The 5,807-nt window shown below is 52.2% G+C and overlaps 1 pseudogene; it reads left to right on the top strand.

Moving 5' to 3' along the window:
* Positions 1 to 4,106: 4,106 nt before the first annotated feature.
* Positions 4,107 to 5,280, top strand: LOC144174988 (gamma-interferon-inducible lysosomal thiol reductase pseudogene; annotated as a pseudogene).
* Positions 5,281 to 5,807: the final 527 nt, after the last annotated feature.

The following is a 5,807-nucleotide window of genomic DNA, read 5'->3' as shown; positions in this document are numbered from 1 at the left end:
GTTGGTGGAGGAGTCCCGCCCAAAGCCCGATCTTCGGCTCCTGCAGCTTTGGGCTACGCGCAAGCAAGCTGAAGTAATTGCCGCACAGGATCCTTCCTCCATACCGGCCAGGCTTCAGTATTAGCGCCTGAGCGCTGCTGCCAGACGCCACAAAAAAGACTCTCGACGCAGCGCTGGCTTGACCGGTGCGCCTCTCTAGGCCCATCTTCCTCAACGGCGCCTGTCTGGCGCACGTTTCGCGCCATGGAATCGGGCAGTCGCCCTCCGGATGCAGCTGCAAGCGCTTCTATTGCGCCCAACAAGGATACGGCGCAATTCGCCCCCGACGTTGCTCGGGCTTGTTTCCTGCATTTGATGTTATGTCAGTGGCCATGCCGTCTCCGTTCCCCTGCCGGACGAGGTTGAATTACGGCCTATTCATGAAGCCGTTTCGGTAATCCGGGCACAGTACACACAGGCTGAATTCCTGGCAGCGATCGATCACGCTAAACAACGGACTGTTCCGGGTCCCGAAGGCATAACTTACGAGGTGTACAAGAACATCGACGACCCAGCCCTCGTGCTGCTTTTGGACTCGGTTAATCAGGTGTGGCTCTGCGGTCAACTACCTGACTCTTGGCTTCGGGCGGATAATGTTCTTATTCCAAAGCCCGGGAAACCACCACATGTACTTCAGAACTTGCACCCCATCGCCCTGACATAAACGCTGTGCAAGTTGTTAGAGCGAATGCTTGCAACACGGCTTCAGTGGTGGCTTGATACCTTCCAAAGGTATCACCCGGCGCAAATTGGATTCAGGCCCTATCTCGGTACTGAGGATGGGTTGGAATACCTCACATCTATGGTTTTAGTTGGAGGCCGATCCCGCCGTGTGAGATCTGGGCTCGTCCTGGGCGTATGCAAGGCGTATTACAACGTCAGTCACGCTGCCATCTTACAAGTTCTAAATGGCCTACACCTTCCAGGCAAAGTCTGCGATTTCGTACGATACTTCCTTCAACACCGTTCGTTTTCCATCCGCATCAACGGAGCAAGTTTCGGTCACTTTACACCAGTCCTAGGCGTACCACAAATGTCTGTTCTGTCTCCGCTTCTTTTCAACATCGTCTTGCTGCCGCTAGCTTGGCACCTTGCTTCAATCCGAGATCTATATTTCCTCATGTACGCGGATGGCATTGCGGAGTGGTCAGTGCATCCAGACCTGTCACGACAAGCCGCGTGCCTCCAGCAGGCACTAACAGACTGCCAGAGATGGTGCGAGTATGCGGGCCTCACTCTCTCGCAAGAGAAGACTGCTTTACTTCCCGTGGCCAACGCTTGGGGCCGCCGCCTCCTTGCAGTGTCTCCCAATTCACTGCAACTGAATGGGAACGACGTACCCACTGTTTACCGTCTTCGAGTCCTAGGACTAGAAATATCGGCATCAGGGTCAGCAGCTCAGTGGCTCCGATATGCTCGACAGCAAGCCGGACAGATGCTCAACCTCGTTCGCCGCATCGCTCAGACGTCTGGCGGGGCTTGCTGGACGATTGCCCGTTTCCCAGTTCGCTCCGTATTACAGCCACGGCTTGTGTATCAGGCGCAGTTCCAGCACATGACACAAGAGGACTGGGCTCGGCTTGAGGCCATCAACAGGGCCGCCATGCGCTCCATTACTGGCCTCCCTCGCATAAACCAATTCCACCGCTACAAGCAAAAGCCCAGCTAAACACGCTAGATGATATCATACATCAGCGTCGTTCCGCTCACCTGCTAAAGCGTGGATATGTAGCGGAGGAAGCAGCTCTCGCTGCATATATGGGCCACGTTCCTGATACGATGCCAGCCTTTTCTGCGGCTAGATCGCCCTGGCTCTACCACCAGGTGACGGACAACAAGCCTCTGGCAAGGCTACATGTCCGAACCTATGCCTTCATCAACCTCCGGATGCAGCCCTCATTCATGTCCGTGACTGGGCGCCTGCGACGCGGCCACAAGTCATGCAGGCTTTCGTGGACGCCGGGGCACACGACTGCCTCGTAACCACAGCCTGGGCTTGTCCCTCTCACCCAAACTTAAACCAGTGCTGCGCCTACGAGATCCTCCGCCCTCTACCAAGCCTGTTGGTAGAACTTACTGCAAATCGGGATGGTGTCCAAGCGCTTGCATCGAAAGTAACTACCGGCGTGAAACTGGAAATTTACACGGACTCAACGACAGCGATACGTGATCTGCGTTGCGTTGCGCGTAGCACCAGCATATCGGCACGTATTCACGCGATCCTAGAGACATACCGATGCCTTGTGCGCGTTTTGTGGGTTCGCCGGGACATGCTTCCTGCCCACATAGCGGCGGATCGCGCCTGTCGCTGTATAGACCTTGCACGGCCGCAACTACTTTTTCCGGTGTCCACCCTAGAAGAACTGCTGGTGGAAAAGGAGAACCTCTGCCCCGCAACGCGTGCTGTACTTCCACTGCGTGGAACTGACCTCCCCAGTGGGCTCGCTCGCTGGGAGGAGGTCCTGCTGCGGAGGCTTCGAGTTGGGTTGGTCTTATCCCCAGCAGTAGCCCACGCTTCGCCTGCCCGTTATCTAGCACCGTTTGCGGACACCTGTACCTTTTGCACGGTCCCTGCGTCCGAAGCCGACATGAGCCACCATCTATGGACCTGCCCTGCTCTTCAAACCTCTCGCCTGCAACACCTCTGGGGCACAGGGCTCCATCCTGGGAGACCCCCTGATCTGCAGCGGTGGATATGGGGCCCTCATTACCGGTCTCTGCCGACGTTTCTGCGTAAAACAAATGTGATGTTGTATATATAACTGTTATGCCGTAAGTCAAATTCTCGCAAAAATCATCTATGTCTAAAACCACCACCAGCTGGCACCACCGCGACCATTACGACACGAAGATTATACGAGAAACATATCTCCCTCTCATGATTAAGTCAATGCCGCGGCGACAGGTGGCGTGATTAGGGGCCTTGGGCGTGCCTGGGTCACTAGCCTCAAATTCGCACGTAAGCAGCAATAATGGTCGCACATATTTTTCTGTTTACTTTGTCCTGCTTGCCCGTCCATTCTCGCTCGCTTAGACCAAGGATGCCTCTAGGTGAGTTGAAGCTTGTAGAAACACACTCTGGAAGTCATAGTGTTGCAAGTAAAAGAAAAAAAAAGCTTTTACTGGAGTAAAGGGGCACACACTTAGCCCCCGGGAACCCCGAAGCTGCCGCACTGACACTGCAACCTTCCCCTCCTCTCCGCCCTAATATTCGGACGCTGAAACATAGCCCGAAAGAGACAATGACGTGGCGCAAGAGATGAAATGAGAAAACATCCTAAGCATTATTATAGAGACCTGTTTTATCAAGTGGGACTAACACTACCTTACGGTAGGTTCTTTTATGAGACTGCCTATCATGATTCGCAACCTCTAAAGAACCGTCGAGTAGATTTATTGTAATTTTTTAGTCAGCTGTAAGTCGGCTCAGGATTGCAGCCCTGAAAATTCAAAGCGAATGTGTGAGTTCTTAGAGCTACACATTCAGAAAATATAGCTGCACGATGAGATAATCTTTGAAATTGCACGCTCTTAACCCAAAATCGCCACTTAGTCTACTCACGAAGTTTTCTAATAGGGTACCGCAATGCTTTTTTTAAGACTCGCTGAATTTGCCTTGCTGTCCTCATGAAGGAATGAATCGACAAAAACGCCATGCTGAGAGCCTGGATGGAGCATCTCATCGCGAATTCGTTCGCGATTCTTGTAAACCTGAAAAGCTTTTAAGGCGTTTGAACCGCAATTATAAATAAATAGGCTACATTCAATGAGGTTTGTCATCGAGGTGCTATATAATTGTCAACGGAAGCCTACGAATCCTCCCTACGCCCTTCATTTTTGAGTGAGGATAACGAGTCATTCGCCCAGGAGTGCCTTTTACTTCGACCTGAAAAGAAGGCGTCATTCTCTCTGCCGTCGGCAAGCGAAGGAAAAAAACGCGAACAGAGATCCCGCGCGAGGCCGAGATGGCAACGTATTTTTCTGTTTTCTGGTGATAAGCTCATGCTCAGTTGGTGCGAAGGATTCTGTTATCTGCAAGCCCTTGACACCGTACGAGGTTGCCAGGAGTGAAGTGGTCGCCATTGCCGAAAATATCCACGGACGCCTTAATCTCTCTCATTGTCCACAACACGCTACAGTATAAGTAGTGCGAGCAGACTGCCAGCTACTGTCTTGAACATCCAACACCATGCGGTTCGCAACGATCGCCGCCATCGCATCGGTCCTCCTAGCCGCCTCGGCTTCGATTTCGGCGTCATGGTGGCAGCCATTGAAGTTCGAAGACCGCGTTAACATCACTCTGTATTACGAAGGTCTTTGTCCCGGATGCCATAGCTTCATCTTAAACCAGCTGTGGCCGACGTACGGTCGCCTGGAGGAGTATCTCAACGTCGACATACTACCTTTCGGAAACGCCCGCATGAAGGAGGTCAACGGCACGATCATCATCACTTGCCAGCACGGCCCAGGCGAGTGCTACGTGAACAAGGTGCAGACGTGCGCAGTCAAGTACGTGCATCCGACCAGAAAGCTCCTGGACTTCGTCGCCTGCATGCTTCGCTATCCGGACCCGACCAAGGCTGGCGAGCCCTGCGCCGAGAAAGCCAGCACCGACTGGGCCGTGCTGGACCGATGCAGCCGAGGATCGGAAGGCTTGGAACTCCTTTACGAAATGGGCAAGAGGACCCAAGGTCACAAGCCGCGTATAAAGTACGTTCCGTGGGTGGACGTCAACGGCTTGCACAATGGAACGATTTACGTGAAGACGATGTACGACTTGTTCGGCTTCGTCTGCGAGCTGCTGGGCGCTGAAAAGCCACCCGTTTGTGGTAAGGCGAATCGAGTAGACGAATTCTGTCTGGCGTGAAATTAAACGCGTGCTACTGAAAGAGGTAAAACCTGTTCTTCATGATGGATTGTTCTGCTTGACATTCTCCTTTCATTAACGACGTCGACTTTACAATGTTACCATTACGCGTAATTCTGCACCATCGTAATAGTAAGGTAGAGCTGAGCCCATAAAACATTTTGCATGCGGGAAACTTCATCGAAAATTTTTTGGGAACTGCGATATGTTCCGCGTACGTGAAGGAGTACTTAAATATTGAACCAAATATTATTTTTTCTGGTTGAAACAAGTTTTTCTGGGTTCTGCCGCCTGAGTTTTTCGCTTGTATGTTCTCTGTGCCGAATCTAAGTATTCCTGTTGTTCTCATGTCGCAAAATAAAAAAAAAAAACCATGCCAGTGGGTTGTAAACCATTCAGGAAGGGTGGTGGCTCATTGAGAAAAAAAATTACCTTTCTGAAAGCAGACAGCGTGGCGAACATGAATTATATTCATCTAAGGTTAGTGCATCGGATGCTACCGCTTCAATGATTTTGTCTTCTTCGATCGGTACAACCGCATTTATCTTCCATGAACGAAATCTTCTCAATGACAAATCATTTCTTACTGCGGAGTTCTTTACCTATAGCCCTTGTAAGCATCCATCTCATGCGTTTAGGAGGGGGAAGCGGCGCTTAGGGAGACCCGAGCTGGGAAACGTTGGCGTAGAGAAATCCGGGGGGGGGGGGGGGGGGGGGGGGGGGGGGGGGAGGGCGCGGTGCGGCAGCAGCCGAGCAACAGCGACTAGCCGAGGCGCTGGAGAATGTGGAAATTAGAGAGTTTTAGAATAACGTACGCAACCGTACGCAAGCAGTCAGCGAACGCTATTTATCTGCGTCGTTCTCACTGCGCATGCGCCGTACGTTAAGCCGCTTCTGCGTT

This window comes from Haemaphysalis longicornis, unplaced genomic scaffold (genome assembly GCF_048455015.1).
Source record: "Haemaphysalis longicornis isolate Haplotype H1 unplaced genomic scaffold, Haemaphysalis longicornis Haplotype H1 scaffold_3, whole genome shotgun sequence".
Lineage (NCBI taxonomy): Eukaryota > Metazoa > Arthropoda > Arachnida > Ixodida > Ixodidae > Haemaphysalis > Haemaphysalis longicornis.
Note: the sequence above shows the minus strand (reverse complement) of the source record. Positions and strands in the feature narration are given on the sequence as shown.